At 45.7% G+C, this 16831-nt stretch overlaps 1 protein-coding gene across 1 annotated transcript in view; it reads right to left on the bottom strand.

Annotated features, from left to right (window-relative positions):
- Positions 1-16831, bottom strand: part of VAT1 (vesicle amine transport 1) — a 239352-nt gene that overhangs the window by 118770 nt on the left and 103751 nt on the right. The window lies entirely within an intron of this gene.

The following is a 16831-nucleotide window of genomic DNA, read 5'->3' as shown; positions in this document are numbered from 1 at the left end:
CAATCTTAAGCATGCAAAGCTCTGATGGTGAATTTGACAACAAAGTAGATAACAAATGAAGTAAGTGGTGTTCACCGACGCGCAGGACAGACTATTAGTGAAGGCGGATCAGGGTACGCGAGCATGTTTGATGCATCCCTCCTTGGTACAGTGCATTAGGAGTTCTTAAATTGTCTGATGCACTTGGTTGGGGTCTCAGGTGTTTGTGGGAGTAAAACTCTCCACCTGGCCAGAGATCTGCCACTGCAGGGGTTTATGGCCTTGTTTCTACTGTGCAGGGATAGTCGCTGTAACTGATGCTATACAATGTCCATCTGAAACTGGTTAACTATTGGCGACAAGAGGTGCTGGGTTTCAAATAAAAGGCACTCAGATCTTGCTCCGTCTTAATCAGGTGATGAGTAGATATCATAATCTCACCACTAAGCTCACGATAAAGGCAGAATTGCAGCATGGAAACTTGTTTGTCCTGAAATAGATGAACTGAAAGTTTAGAATAGAGGGAGGAGCACTCAAAAAGAACAAATTCACAAAAGACCAACTGAGTTCCATCACATTAGATACAGTACCCACAACAGGTGAATATTTTGACTAATACAAGCATCATAAGCCATGTGTGTTCTCAATATTATTTATTTTATTTATTTCCACAAAGAAAACCAATATGGGCCCAACCAACTGAGTCTCGCTAATCTTATGAAACGGATGGAAGACTATACAAATTGGATCAGGAGAGATTTAGCTTACCCCCTTACTGTGAAAAGATCTAAGAAAAAGAGGTTTTAACCCCAGCACTTTCACTTTACAACCGCAACAACCTAAAACTTTATACATCGAACTGGGATACAACGGAGTCCTCTCCTCTTCATTAGAAGAGTTCCGAAGTGGATCAGTTCATCCAAGACTCTTGTGTTCCAATATTATGGAGCCATATGAAACCAAATCAATTACCTCCATTGCCAGAGATAGGCAGATACAATGCACTGATTTTTATGATTGAATAAAATGAGTTCATGATCCAACATATAGATTTTTATTTTCTGCAAGGCATCCTAAAGATAATTTAAGAATAAGATTTTCCATATGGTTTCATTAAACGATCTGAGATGCAGTCTAAATTAGGAAAACTTACAACATAGTATTGTAAATAAACCCCTCCATTATCACTTATTGTGTTGTGCCAAACCGAGATCCCTCTCGAAGAAAGTATTAGGTGGCCTTATATTGGTTTATCCCAAAACTTTTAAAAGGTGCGCCCAGCGCAAACAATGAAAATGCGCCATAATAGGATGATTGTGCTGCCTCCAGGGCAGCGCATTTATGTGAAAAACAGAGCACCTGCTTTGAAGCCCCCCCATGTTTCACAGTAAATGCTGCAGCCCGCATGCACCTTTAAGGGGGGATTGAAGATAGAGATGCCCTTGTAGGCGGGTGCAGTGAGTGAGGGCTGCCATCAGGTGGCGCACTATCAGTGCACCTAACAGGTTCTTTGCCTCAGCGAACAAGTCTGTAATACAACGCGGGTCAGAGGAAAAGTGATTCCCTCATTTGCATAGAACCACGCCCCCATGCACATGACAGAATGCCCTCCGATGATCGCACTGGTGCCTTATGTGCACCAGCGCCATCGGTATTACAGAAGGGGATGCACAAGCTTCTGCGGCCCCTTCTGGAATACCAAAATGCCCTGGGGGCGCACAAAGTAGGTGCAAATACCCGTTGCGCCCCAGGGGCACTTCCGTAATACGGCCCAAGGTCTCAGTAAAACTAGTTTTACTCCAGACAGATAAGCCTGCAGAATGAAAGCAGAAGGCGTGCATTCAGGCACAGTGTTAAAAATGCTACTGCAGAAGGATAGGGACCATGCCTGGAATAGCTCAACGGGTGCTCCAGCAACTGAAGATGGACCATTCAAAAATGAGCAATGGGTGGCCGGCAAACATGAGCTCGCCCATGATAGAGGCACTTTCAAATGAATCCTTGTAGAATGCAAGCTGCAGCATTCTGTATCTGTTAGAACTAGAAATATAGTATATTTAGGGAGCCCTTAACATAGAAAATTGTGTGAAGTCTAGTAAAGTCCAAACATTACCTTACATTCACTACAGCAAAGTTCGGGGTGCTTTATTTTTCCAATCTTGCAATTAGAAGCACATGAAACAACTCCTATACAACATAGGAGTCAAGAAACTGACCTCTGGAGACACTACACCATGCTGAAATAGATCAGATGCTCAAATCCTTAAATATAATTGTCATTTCCTGAACGCTCAATATAATGTGGAGTACATTCAAGTTACACAGTGCCAAGTCTTAGATTTGTGCACTTCCACACGTAGAAGGTAAATAAAATATGAACAAGCATGGGCAAAGTGAATAGGATTTGCCTATGTAATATTTATTTAAGGTGGCGATAGCAGCGCGGGTTTCTGCGCAACACGGCTCAAAGTAAATAAAAAGAGCTATGGTGTTCCCAGCGTTGCCGCAACATAGCCATTCATCTAGCTGTACTTCGACATCCAGGGCCACTAAAACAGTAAAAAGAAAACACTTTTAAAAAACAAATACAGGGTCATTTTATCGTTACGACAATGCGCTAGACGATGCTATGATACTAGACCCTCCAAATATTCAGCTGTCCCCTCGGAATAGACTACGGTTACCTAATTCCACCATTTGGAATCCACCATTTGAAGAGTTAAAACGATCATAACAATAAACATACAAACAATGCATTAGGAAGGATAAAAGAAACATTGTGGCAATTCATCGTGGGTGGGGGCAGGCAACAGGATGCCACCCTCCACGGGCCTTGTAAAAAGATCCAACCCTCCACAAATAAAAACATATGGGGTTAAAAAAATGGAGGAAAAAAAGTGCATGTGCATAGGATATAATTGTGGGGCTAATAGAGCAAGCCGTAGGACCCTATACTATTTTAGCGTTAGCTTATTCCAAAGATTGTAAGTGCAATGCGCAAGAGAAGTAACAATGTATGGCCCATCTGGGTGCTCTTTTATATCCTCGTTTAGGCTTAGATTACCCGATTCCACTTTCCTTTTCAAAAAATATATAATCATTGTTAACAATAAAAACATACAAGTAATACAATAAAAAGGGAAAGTAAAAAAACAAATGTGACAGTTCATCTTAGGTGGAGTCGGATACTAAATACACCCCCCAAACACCTTGTAAGAAGTTCCCGCCCTCCATAAAATAGCAGCACATGAGTTTTTAAAGAAAAAAGAGCAAGTGCATAACGTACGGTTATGGGACAAGTGGGAGCAGCAGAAGAGCCCTACAGCGATTGGATGTTAACATGCTTCAGCGAGGTACTATGCCAGACCAGACCTATACTTTTGTCTGATTCGCCAAGCATGGCCTAAAAATATTGCCATGCAACACGCAAACAAAGGTCTTGGATCGGTCCTAAAAATGCGTAAAGCAACCTGAAGATACCGTGTTCCCAGTTGCTGGCACAATGGTTTTTAGCCATTTAGCCCTCGGGTGGCTGGTAGCCGGGCAGCCAAACAGAACATGGACAATACTTTCAACTATGGCCTTACAACAAGGGCAGTTCTTTGGGTTTGGTTAAGCAAGTGCCATTATGCTGTGAACTCGCAAACAGGAAGTGTGCCGAGCCTAAAATGGATGTAAAGCATCCTGTCCCGTGGAACCTGAATAACGTCTAAAAAAGGCTCAGCCATCTTGATTTTACTTCAAGCCATGGCACAGCAGCCCATGCTGCTGTACAATAGGTCTTAAAACAGTGCGGGTGTTGAAGGTGGCAAGCAACAAGAGGAAGGAAAATGTGTAGCAGGAGGAGTGGGGCAAAATCAGCTAAATGAGGACGAGGGGGTAATTTAAAAAAAATAAAAATTGGACGATGTGTGAGGGGACTGACCATGGAGAGAGGGAGGAGAGTGGGGGGTGATGGTGACACCATGGAGCAGTGTGTGTGTGTGTGTGTGTGTGAAGGAGAGGGACTGCAAAACCATGCACTCTGTAAGAGCATGCTGAAAAGTAAAAAAAAAATACCTACAAGAGCTTGCAGCTAGTGGAAGGACACGGGCCACACAAAGCTGTACTTGGTCCATATCCACAGCAGGGACAAAGGCTCTGAGCCCAGGAGGAAGTCTGAGATGAGGAGGAGGTGCTGTCAGTGCTTAATTTGAGCCGGTGATTTTCGGTGCTCGGCACTGGCACTTAATTCTCAGCACCGGCGTTGTGACCCTCTGCCACAAGGCGGCGCTGTCTAATTTAGAGAAGACCATAACAGTTAATAATTATTAATTCAATATACATTTAAAAATTACTATGCCACCCAAGCCATTCTTTTAACTTTGGGGACATGAAATAGAATTGTCACACTTGTAGGAGTGTGACGATTAGTAGCGGTGTTGTTACTATGGGGCAATGTGTGGCGAAAGCTGCAATAGACTCCTGACGAGAGCCCTGGCACTAGTGTGTTAATTTGTAAAAAACAAAAAAAAAAAAACATTAAGCACTGCGCTCTGCTCAAAAGGAAGCAAGGAAGAGAGTAATGTGGGAGGTTACCAATGGTAAGTAATGGCCTCTATTGCCCCTTTTAAGATTTTTTTTTTTTTTTACAATAGATTTCGCAAGCGCTGTGTAGGAGAAATGTCTTTAGCCTATAGCAGGCGATGTGTATCTATTCTATTTCTCACGTTCCATTTAGCTTCACAAAAACATTACCATAAATTTCTTGGTTATTCAATGTGTGGTCTATAATTCGGCTCACCTGGTTTTTAAATCTTTAAATAAACTTAATTTCAAATGTAACCGTGCACATGAAGGTTTGTGTCATGCAAGGAGGCTTATTTGGCCAATATATCGAAGACCCTAAACTATGTACTTCAATGTTGTTTCCATGGTTCAAATCCAATCTTGATGCAAATGAAGCTCCAATCTGAAGGAAGGTGCTTGGCCTGTGAATCGGAGTAGCAGTTTAGGTTAGAAGGTAAGAGCACTCACTCGGATCAGCTTGAAGTTGTGCCAGGGCTGGGTACCTGAACTGGGAGTATTGTGTAATATTTGCGTCTCCTGGCACCTTGTTTCTCCCAATTAAAACAAATGATCTAAAGTGTTTACTCGTAAGCTGGTAGGATTCTAGAGCATCATTATATTTTAGAAGCACTTGACCAAGGGAGATCACTTTGTTTACATATATATTACCTATTGGCATTTGCCAGTAGCTATAGTTCACACTTTTCTATAGAAAGTTGTTTGTATCCATCTACACACAACCACGCACACGTTTGGCTTGGCTCTTACAGTTCTATACAAGCCGAGCCTGAAAAACATTTGCAACAAACATCACATAAAATATGATGAAACTAAGTGTTGAAGAGTCTACTTCTTAAACATGTGCAAGTGTTGACATTAAGATACAACATTTGAGCATTGCAGGTAGAAGTGACAGTTTTTGAACTTCGAACCATTCCTGCCACCACCCCCATCCAGCGACAGTGCCTTTGGTGAACTAAGAGGCAAGACAGCGGTCATGTGAACCCTGTATGTGGACCAAATTCTTGTAGACAGTTCAACAGCATAGCCAATTGAATCAAACATAATAGGTTTTTTAATCTGGTATTCTGAACTCATGTATTTTCAAGTGCTTTATTATGAGATCATGAATAAACAGGAGTTTTAGTGAAATAAAATCTTTGTCCAAGATCACACAATGTATTTGGGAAGCTGTGATTTATCCAGGTTTTTTGGTTTCACGCTGCACAAATCGGCCACTAAAAGGGTATTTCTTGGTCTCTCGTTTGTGCTAATGCTTTGTTTTCACCTCTGTGCACTTTCCTGCTGTTTTCACACAGCGTGAAAGTGACCCACAGATACTGTAGCGCTTAATAAAAACGAGTTACATATTTTTAAGGTGCGGGAGATGAAGTGATTTGCCTAGAACAGGATGTTGAGCTCAAACCCAAACTATAACCTTGTTCTCCAATTCCAAAGTCGGCATCTTGGGTAGAGGGAGGTTAGCCAGCAGTAGTCACATGAAAGCTTGGCTCGTTATGGGCTCGAGATTCTAGTAGGACCTCGAGCTGAGCCAGAGTCAGGCTTCATGCTCGAGGTTTCAGTGGCTCACCCACCTCTAATATATACTGTTGTATATATGATGCTTGTTGGACCTGCGATGGGCAAGCCCAGCACAAAGGGGGGTAGCTTGGCTCAAGTGACAAGGCAAGTGAAGGCTGTAGTGTTAAGCCGGCTCTGACCCAATAATAACTCCTTGTACATCCACACCAAAAAGGACACCACACCACTGCTGTAGAAAAATACGATTCCTTTATATAAAAGTTCTTTGTTGTAAATAGGGTTGACTGGGAAAGCACATATACATTTATTTTGGTCATACAGTTCTGGTAATAAATAGTATTAATAAATAGAATAACTTCAGGAAAGAGTATCACAATAAATATCACAATAAATATCAGAGTAAATATTGGTTCATTTAAATAAACAACCACGTTTCTTCTGGTATCGCTGCCACCAATTAAATACTTTAGAATCATTACATCTGCAATACGTTTCAAATGGGAAAGATAACTCTTACAGTTTATGCTGTTTTCAATGACCAGGTATACGGCTTCTCTGAGCACAAAATAAGGTTTGGGACTCTTTAATAATCACTCAAGGTGTATGCGCGTATATCTAGAAGGCAAGGAAACACAGTCAATACATCATTTGCACTCGGCGGTCACCGGGATAGGATCTCTGCTTTGCCGGTGAAGTCTATGCGCGCCTACGGGCTTTAGCACCACTTGAGCACAGGCGGCACCAGTTCAAAGTCACTAGACTGACGAACGGGCTGCCGGAGAGGTCACACAACCTTCGCGCACAGTCAAGTAAATGCCGGTTCACAGTTCCTTCACAACGCTGCATTCACTATGAGGAAACGGGCCCACCTCACATCGGCTGCAATCAAGATACGATTCAGTCGGGCACAGCACTCCTCTCGTTAGCGACGGGGCTCTCAGGGGCTCCACGGACCTCCCTCAGACTTCCGCATTCAGGGTGGTTCCCGCCCACAGCTACAGCTCCCGGGTCACTGGGGAGTGGCGAAGACGCTAGTCCCGCCCAACGAAGGCTGGCCTTTCCCCGCCCCGGCGCACCACCTCACCTTCAATCTGCGCAGGAAGCGCTCTACGCTGGTGGGGCTCGGAGACGTCCGAGCTCCCCTCTAGAGGCACCTGTCGCGCAGGGGGCACAGCTGACGATCGCGGTCACGGCGAACTTGCTCTCGCCTCGCGACTCGATAATTCGATCACAGTTCACCACCGGGGGGCGGGGAGGCACACGAATCTGGCCACAGTCTTTGGGGGCAATGAGGTACTCGCTGGGCAGGCGCTGTAGGCGCTAGGTCACTTCTCACGTAGCTGACTGGAACGCCAGTCAGACACAGCCAGCCACGCTTTGCTGCTCTACTGCCTGCGCTACCAGCCACCTCAGGGGTCAACAGGGCAGGTGTCAATCTGGTGTCAAGTCTGGAATCTCTTCTCTAGTCTGAACTAATCTACCTTCTCATCTAATCATCTCATCTTCTTCTAAAATGGCCGCCAGGGACTGGGCCTTATATAGCCAGTGCCCTGGGGTACTGGCACGAGCCAGAAGGTTCTAGAACCTTCTCTGGCTGCGACAATGACATGGCACTCTTGAGTGGTATTTAGGACACTCACAGCCACCGTACTGGGGTTCTAGAGCAGCCATTTTGTGTATCTGAGGAAAATAAAGGAATTCCTATCAGAAATGCGCGCCAAACAAAGGGCGCCAAAACCTCAAAAGGCCAGGGTTCATGAAGGCTCCAATGGGAGTCACTTCACATGAGGAAAAAGGGTGTCCACCATTTTAAGTTCATTTACACAGGTTGACAACCCCAGTTTGTAATGCCACAGGTTTGGGCCAGGCGCCTTGTAAATAGGTGCCATAAACCTTGTGAGCAACTGGGCGTCAAGGAACATCTAACCCCATGAGACAACACATAAAAAGTCCTGGTAGACAAATAAAAAACGACAAATTTTGGGAGGTACAGGGGAACAAAAGAAATAGTGGTGAGGGGACTCTCAGAAGCAGACGGGTCTAACAATGCTTTGTATGGGAAATTGGCTATTACTGAAAACTACTGGGGCCTAGACTAGTATCGACGGGGACAAAAGAGGGTGGAGTCACAATATTGAGGACTGCCCTTTTCAGACTGACTTTAGAAAGAAGATATTTCTCCTGCCTTTGGAAACTAGTGGTCTGAACGCCAGTAGTATTTAGGACACAGATATACTAGTCCAATCTTAGAAAATGGGAGGAAATTGCCTTAAAGCAGCATTTTTTTTAATGGGAGGGGCTACTATGATGGGTCTTATGGCAATTAATTTTGTTATGAAGGATGTAAAATATAGAGGTTTCCAAAAAAGGGCAAATCATCAAGGAATGATGAATTTCAAAGTTGTGAGTTTTGAGGTAATAACCAAAGCCAATGCATTTAAAAAATGTTTTAATAAAGTTGTAATTTTATATTGCGTGCATACAAGTGTATTCTTTGTATGGAAACGGGATAAAAATTCTATAAAAAAATAAAAAACAAAAATTGATAAATGAATGGCTGGAGGCCGGTGGGAACCTTCAAGACCAAAGCTATTTAAATGTGGTCATTATAGATCTAAACGCTGTTAAGTACAGTTCTTGGTAATATTTCAAACCTCTTGAAAGGCAGCTTAATGCATTGTGTGGTTGGTGGTTTCGGTCATTCCAAGAGCCTGCAATATTCACCATTGCATTATTTAGCAGTAATGCCACGAAACACGTGCTGCTGAGTGGGATATATATCTACACGATGAAAGCAGCGATAATCTTCAATGTATTAACGCAGAGTTTTTGTCAAAGAAGACAGAACGGTCAGTCTACATGGGAATTTATTACGTTGGATACCAACAGTGTTCATCTGTGGGAATCTGAAGCGTGGGCATTTTGCGTCAGCCGAATATACACTGTCTTCCATTCATCAGTATGGCTTAAAATATGTACACACGGTACAATAGGTCTGCACAATGGGCTTTCTTGTACAGAACAGGCATGCCTTGTTCACGGTCTCGTTTTCAATTCAGTACAATATAGTTTCTATGTACTGTACACCAGCAGACCACAGCAACAAGGATTCGAGTATGTGACAGTAGCTCTTTGTTTTAATCATCCTGTGATTGGCAAAAGTAAAATGATGAAATAAAACTCAATGTTACTCCAATCCAGAGAGTTTTAAATTGATGCTCATTTGTAGCAGGCCTGGGTTTTAAATAAAGGGGGTGTAAAACTGGAACACCTCAATCTACAAGCCCTTCTAGTGGTTCACATCTAAGTTCTGCAAGGAGATGAAAACTAACTTAATCATCCTCACTGAAAAGCCCAGTTTATGGAACTGGGAGAAGAAGCCAAGATATGGACCAAAATTTGTTAGCCTAGAATCAGCTCTGTGCCATCTTTAGAGTTTCTTCCTATCTAAATGTGCCTTTAGGTGCTACAGGTGTCGCCCACAAATCTGCCATACTCTAGGTTCATCGCAAAGAAACCAAAGGGCATTTACAAAGCATTGCCTATGCCACACAGGTAACCAAGTTAATAATAATAATAATCCACATTTGTAAAGCGCACAATCACCCGTAAGGGTCTCTAGGCGCTGGGGGCCGTCAGGAAGATTAAGCGAGCTATTGCCCAGAGTCACATGGTGCTGGGCTAACCTGCCGCCGGAGCCGGGGATCGAACCCTGGTACCCAGATTCCAGCGTCAGTCGCCCTGGCCGCGGCACCACACCTCTCCCTCAAAGTTACAAACCCGATGCCCCTTGAAAGATAAACCGCAGCTCCTCCCCTTCCCCACACTCCAGTTTGGATGCTGTGCTTCACCCACAATCCCAAATTATAATGCATATTGAAGAGGAAATTAACAGGATTTATTGGTTTTAGACATGCAAGCCTCTGAGGAAGACAAGTCTGGCTGGCACTAGTAAGTGCCTTTTAGTGTCTTTTCTAGTGACTCGCAGGCGAACCTTAATGCGTGGATAAATTTCCTTCAGCCGGACTAGTTACATCCTTGAGTAGCGATTTTGAATTCCGTCTGAACATGAAGTGCATGCGAACTCAGAAGCCTAAGTGTAGTACCATAGCTACGTTTTCTTCTCAAGCAGTACCAAAAAAGCACAGGAAGGATTTTTACAAAAGCAAACTTTCAAAAAGTTAAGGAGGACAAATTTAAGGAGACTAGAAATCCACAGCTTACAGTACTTTCATTCCAACCAGAAGATGAGATTTACTGTAATGATGTAGGATCCAGTTATGTGACATCTGGAACTGTAAGGACAGAGCAAGAAATGAAAACTTCGCGTCAAAGTTTCTTCTCTTCCATAAAACGGATGTGCTCCGATCAGACAATGCATGCAGGATTAAATAATATAGTGGTGTGCACAGAACATGTGCAAGTATGATGTGTGTAAAATGATAAACACAAACGTTACAAATGTCCACAAGACAGGTGTTAGTCCTTACTGTATACGTCTCACTCCTAGTTTGGCTTTGTGGTGGACTAAGATATGGCACATTTATGCTATGGAATGATTGACTGCATTGGTTGAGGACAGGATGTCTAAATTTGAGCGCATTTGGTCACCATTTAAGACGTCCGTCAAGCGAGACCAGGCAAAGGTGAACTCCCCCCATCGCTGCACCGCTCTCCTGTGGTGAGCCCATATGGAGGGCTTGTCATCATCCAATAGAGAACAGGAGGACTGATGTGTGACCATAACCAATCCCGCTATCAATGTCTTCTTATGTTAACTTATGGGCTTGACGGCTCTCTTCATGTTTGACCTACTGATCGTATTGCATAGATCTATGTACCTATGTGGCTCTCGTTTTTTTTTTGCTCGTTTTCATTGGCATTGAGATTGTTTTTTTTTTACATGTTTGTAATGTTTTACAAATAAAAGAACCAATAAAGTTTTTTTAAAAAGGGGTTATAATTAGGATGCACCAAGTTTTTAGGCATCACACAGGACGTAATATCAATAGCTAGAAAAAAAAAATCAGTAACTAAGCTAATGGTGTCAAGGTATGCTTTACGCACTTCATATGTTTGTACACATACCAATATTAATTAGCTTCATCTCAATTAACTATGCGACGCACATAATACCACAAAGTCTGTACCCATTCCGTGAAGTAGGTCTTGAAGTCGAACTGTTACAAATTGTCTTGTTGGATAAGGTAAACTGGGACTGCAGGGCTTCAGTGGTGGGAGACTTTTACATCAAAGAGTTAGGTTACCCAAATTATGCATACTTTATGGCATGCAGCTCTGAAGCCCCCTCCCCTTCAACCACATGAAGTGACGCACAAGTTCGAGCGAAAGCCCAAACAATTTTCTAGAATATGCAGCCACGTGCGTCTTAATGACAAGGACTATGGTTACACTGGAGGAAAAACGACCCATGCTAAACTTTTCCAAATCCTACATTCAGTGTTGCTTGCACTAAAGTGTTCACCATTTTAAGCTGTAAATAACCAAGATTGCTTTATGGTCCTCCCAACCAACACAATTTGGGAAAAAGCTAAATATGAACAAATCTTATTTATACTGCACTTCAGGACTTTGAACAGCGTTGAGGTACAATCCACAGAACTGCATATTTCAAAGTGCTATCTGTCCAAATATTTATTATTTCAATAAACACTGAATTTTCCAATTCACTGCTGACCTCCTCAGTTGGAATGCGTCCACTCTTCTGCTGCATTTTAAAAGGTACCAAGTAGAAAGTACTGGACCTCTTAACCCTACAGCTTTTGCACTGCTGGCCTAAAGTAAATATTCGACATACCACTCCAATGCTTTGCACAGCGCTCCCTTTGTGTGCCTACTTAAAAACTGTGAATTAACATTTTCCAAAAGTTGTGAAAAGGGCAAAAAATAACGAGAAACTGTGCTGCTTTCAGATACCAGAGGGCACCAGGAGAGAAATGCATGCTCTACTTTCATCCCTCTATTTCTAAAGATCACGAGTCCACTTGAGACCCATTGTGCTTCTCCTTGTGAAAGGGCGAGGGTGTGTGGAGGAAGGTGGAAAACAACTCCAATCCGCCCAAAACCCACTCGACATCAGTCGTGGCCTGTTCAACTTTCTCGCTTTCTTTCCTCTATAGGAACAGATACTTGAGCAGAGGAAGGCTCGTTACGACCAATCGACACAGGCCCAGTGCAGGTAATCCCTGATTTGCAAGGACAAGCAGCAGGCTTCCTTGCCTTCACAGAGCCTGCGGGACTACGAACCCATTCCACTAGGGGGCAAGGGGGTGGCAAGAGAAGATGCTCACACTGGACCGACCCACACCATTAGCAGCTGTGCATGAGAACCATGATTGGGGGGGATGCACCCATAGGTTTTAACAAGTACGAGCAACAAGTTCGCAGGGCGCTACACTGATCCATTTCCAAATCTTGCTCAAGTGGCAAAATACTTCACTAGGTAAGTAGTATCTATTGCTTAGATTCTTAAAATGTGTAATTCACAGAGTTTAACAATTTACTGTCCACGTAGCAGAAAACAAGCATGGTAAAGCCAATAGTTCTGGGTAAAATACACTTTTTTTTTACTCCAGACCGACATACCAAGTTTCTTCTGCAAATTAAAACAAGCATTTGCAATGCAATAGGGCTCGCAATAGTAAAGTTTGAGGGATTATTATTGTAAATGACATTTTTTATTTATGTTTTTGTTTTGAAATGTTGGTAAATAATAACGTTGTCATTTACAATGCTAATAGTGTTAACTTGTGGAAATGTGACACCTATAGCATTTGTAATGCAATATGTGTTGTCTTTACATGACTTAGATGTATTAATATTAGGACTTTTTTTTACCAATATTTAATAGTTAAATTCAATAATTTGTCATATATAATGGCAATAGCTGAAACATTAGCAAATAATTTTGTGGAAGATTATGTTAGCAGCAAATCACAATGTTTTAACAAGAACAGAAGTGAAAACATTTAACATCTTTTTATGACATTTGCAATAAAGCTTGAAACATTGACAGAAAATATTTTAACCAGTTGTTGAATGGTTGCACAGATTGATGTTGTGGTGCCCCTGAGAGATGCTGTAGTGGTGCTGAGGTGGAAGTGTGCACTGCCGGCTGGTGGAGTTGGAGGGTGGAGGGTGGAGGGTGGAGGGTGGAGGGTGGAGGGTGGAGGGTGGATTTGGAGTTGGAGGGTGGATTTGGAGTTGGAGGGTGGATTTGGAGTTGGAGGGTGGATTTGGAGTTGGAGGGTGGATTTGGAGTTGGAGGGTGGAGTTGGAGTTGGAGGGTGGAGTTGGAGGGTGGAGTTGGATTTGGAGGGTGGAGTTGGATTTGGAGGGTGGAGTTGGATTTGGAGGGTGGAGTTGGATTTGGAGGGTGGAGTTGGATTTGGAGGGTGGAGTTGGATTTGGAGGGTGGAGTTGGATTTGGAGGGTGGAGTTGGATTTGGAGGGTGGAGTTGGATTTGGAGGGTGGAGTTGGATTTGGAGGGTGGAGTTGGATTTGGAGGGTGGAGTTGGATTTGGAGGGTGGAGTTGGAGTTGGAGGGTGGAGTTGGAGTTGGAGGGTCTGTGTGCCTGGTGAAAGCGTGCACTGACGTCTGGTGGTGTGTGTCTGCTTGGTGAAAGCGTGCACTGATGTCTGGTGGTCTGTGCTTGGTGGAAGTGTGCACTGACATCTGGTGGTGTGTGCCTGGTGAAAGCATGCACAGACGGCTGGTGGTGTTTGTGCCTGGTGAAAGCGTGCACTGATGACTGATGGTGTCTGTGCCTGGTGAAAGTGTGCACTGACGACTGGTGCTGTGTATGCCTGGTGAAAGAGTGCACAGATGGCAGGTGGTGTGTATGCCTGGTGATTGGAAATGCAATAGGTCTCGCAATAGAAAAGTTTGAGCTTTTGGTGTGGAAAATGTAAATATTTTGTGAAGTTTTTTTTTTTTTAATATAAAAGTATTAATTTTGTTATTAGAAATGGCAATAGTTATGAAATTATCAAATGTTACATGTATAGCATTAGTAAAGGTACATCTTTTGTTTTCCCCTGTCTTACATGTATTGATCTTACAAATCACAATGTTTTAACAAGAACAGAAGTGAAAACATTTAACATTTTTTTATGACATTTGTAATAAAGCTTGAAACATTGCTAGAAAATATTTGAACGAGTTGTTGTTGAATGTTTGCACAGATTGATGCTGTGGTGGCGGTGATGTGGTGATGTGGTGATGTGGTGATGTGGTGATGTGGTGATGTGGTGATGTGGTGATGTGGTGATGTGGTGATGTGGTGATGTGGTGATGTGGTGATGTGGTGATGTGGTGATGTGGTGATGTGGTGATGTGGTGATGTGGCGCTGGGGTGGCGCTGGGGTGGCGCTGGGGTGGCGCTGGGGTGGCGCTGGGGTGGGGCTGTGCTGAGTGATGCTGTGGCGGCGCTGAGTGATGCTGTGGCGGCGCTGAGTGATGCTGTGGCGGCGCTGAGTGATGCTGTGGCGGCGCTGAGTGATGCTGTGGCGGCGCTGAGTGATGCTGTGGCGGCGCTGAGTGATGCTGTGGCGGCGCTGAGTGATGCTGTGGCGGCGCTGAGTGATGCTGTGGCGGCGCTGAGTGATGCTGTGGCGGCGCTGAGTGATGCTGTGGCGGCGCTGAGTGATGCTGTGGCGGCGCTGAGTGATGCTGTGGCGGCGCTGAGTGATGCTGTGGCGGCGCTGAGTGATGCTGTGGCGGCGCTGAGTGATGCTGTGGCGGCGCTGAGTGATGCTGTGGCGGCGCTGAGTGATGCTGTGGCGGCGCTGAGTGATGCTGTGGCGGCGCTGAGTGATGCTGTGGCGGCGCTGAGTGATGCTGTGGCGGCGCTGAGTGATGCTGTGGCGGCGCTGAGTGATGCTGTGGCGGCGCTGAGTGATGCTGTGGCGGCGCTGAGTGATGCTGTGGCGGCGCTGAGTGATGCTGTGGCGGCGCTGAGTGATGCTGTGGCGGCGCTGAGTGATGCTGTGGCGGCGCTGAGTGATGCTGTGGCGGCGCTGAGTGATGCTGTGGCGGCGCTGAGTGATGCTGTGGCGGCGCTGAGTGATGCTGTGGCGGCGCTGAGTGATGCTGTGGCGGCGCTGAGTGATGCTGTGGCGGCGCTGAGTGATGCTGTGGCGGCGCTGAGTGATGCTGTGGCGGCGCTGAGTGATGCTGTGGCGGCGCTGAGTGATGCTGTGGCGGCGCTGAGTGATGCTGTGGCGGCGCTGAGTGATGCTGTGGCGGCGCTGAGTGATGCTGTGGCGGCGCTGAGTGATGCTGTGGCGGCGCTGAGTGATGCTGTGGCGGCGCTGAGTGATGCTGTGGCGGCGCTGAGTGATGCTGTGGCGGCGCTGAGTGATGCTGTGGCGGCGCTGAGTGATGCTGTGGCGGCGCTGAGTGATGCTGTGGCGGCGCTGAGTGATGCTGTGGCGGCGCTGAGTGATGCTGTGGCGGCGCTGAGTGATGCTGTGGCGGCGCTGAGTGATGCTGTGGCTGCGCTGAGTGATGCTGTGGCTGCGCTGAGTGATGCTGTGGCGGCGCTGAGTGATGCTGTGGCGGCGCTGAGTGATGCTGTGGCTGCGCTGAGTGATGCTGTGGCTGCGCTGAGTGATGCTGTGGCTGCGCTGAGTGATGCTGTGGCTGCGCTGAGTGATGCTGTGGCTGCGCTGAGTGATGCTGTGGCTGCGCTGAGTGATGCTGTGGCTGCGCTGAGTGATGCTGTGGCTGCGCTGAGTGATGCTGTGGCTGCGCTGAGTGATGCTGTGGCTGCGCTGAGTGATGCTGTGGCTGCGCTGAGTGATGCTGTGGCTGCGCTGAGTGATGCTGTGGCTGCGCTGAGTGATGCTGTGGCTGCGCTGAGTGATGCTGTGGCTGCGCTGAGTGATGCTGTGGCTGCGCTGAGTGATGCTGTGGCTGCGCTGAGTGATGCTGTGGCTGCGCTGAGTGATGCTGTGGCTGCGCTGAGTGATGCTGTGGCTGCGCTGAGTGATGCTGTGGCTGCGCTGAGTGATGCTGTGGCTGCGCTGAGTGATGCTGTGGCTGCGCTGAGTGATGCTGTGGTTGCGCTGAGTGATGCTGTGGTTGCGCTGAGTGATGCTGTGGTTGCGCTGAGTGATGCTGTGGTTGCGCTGAGTGATGCTGTGGTTGCGCTGAGTGATGCTGTGGTTGCGCTGAGTGATGCTCTGGTTGCGCTGAGTGATACTCTGGTGGTGCTGAGTGATACTCTGGTGGTGCTGAGTGATACTCTGGTGGTGCTGAGTGATACTCTGGTGGTGCTGAGTGATACTCTGGTGGTGCTGAGTGATACTCTGGTGGTGCTGAGTGATACTCTGGTGGTGCTGAGTGATACTCTGGTGGTGCTGAGTGATACTCTGGTGGTGCTGAGTGATACTCTGGTGGTGCTGAGTGATGCTGTGGTGGTGCTGAGTGATGCTGTGGTGGTGCTGAGTGATGCTGTGGTGGTGCTGAGTGATGCTGTGGTGGTGCTGGGAAAGCGTGAGACAGGGCAAGAAAACAATGAAACAGGCAGAGAGAGCAAGTCAAAAAGAGAGCGGGCAGAAATAGAACGTGGAAAAGTGAGAGGCAAAGTAGAAAAGAGAGAGACAGCGGGACAGAGAGAGACGGGCAGTCAGAGAGAGAGGCTGGTACAGACAGTGGAAGAGAGAAGCAGGGACAGGCAGGGAAGAGAGAAAGAGGGGCAGAGACACACATTGACAAAGAAAGAAGCAGCGGAAGCA

This window comes from Lissotriton helveticus, chromosome 5_1 (genome assembly GCF_964261635.1).
Source record: "Lissotriton helveticus chromosome 5_1, aLisHel1.1, whole genome shotgun sequence".
Classification (NCBI taxonomy): domain Eukaryota; kingdom Metazoa; phylum Chordata; class Amphibia; order Caudata; family Salamandridae; genus Lissotriton; species Lissotriton helveticus.
This window is presented reverse-complemented; position numbering and strand designations above follow the sequence as displayed.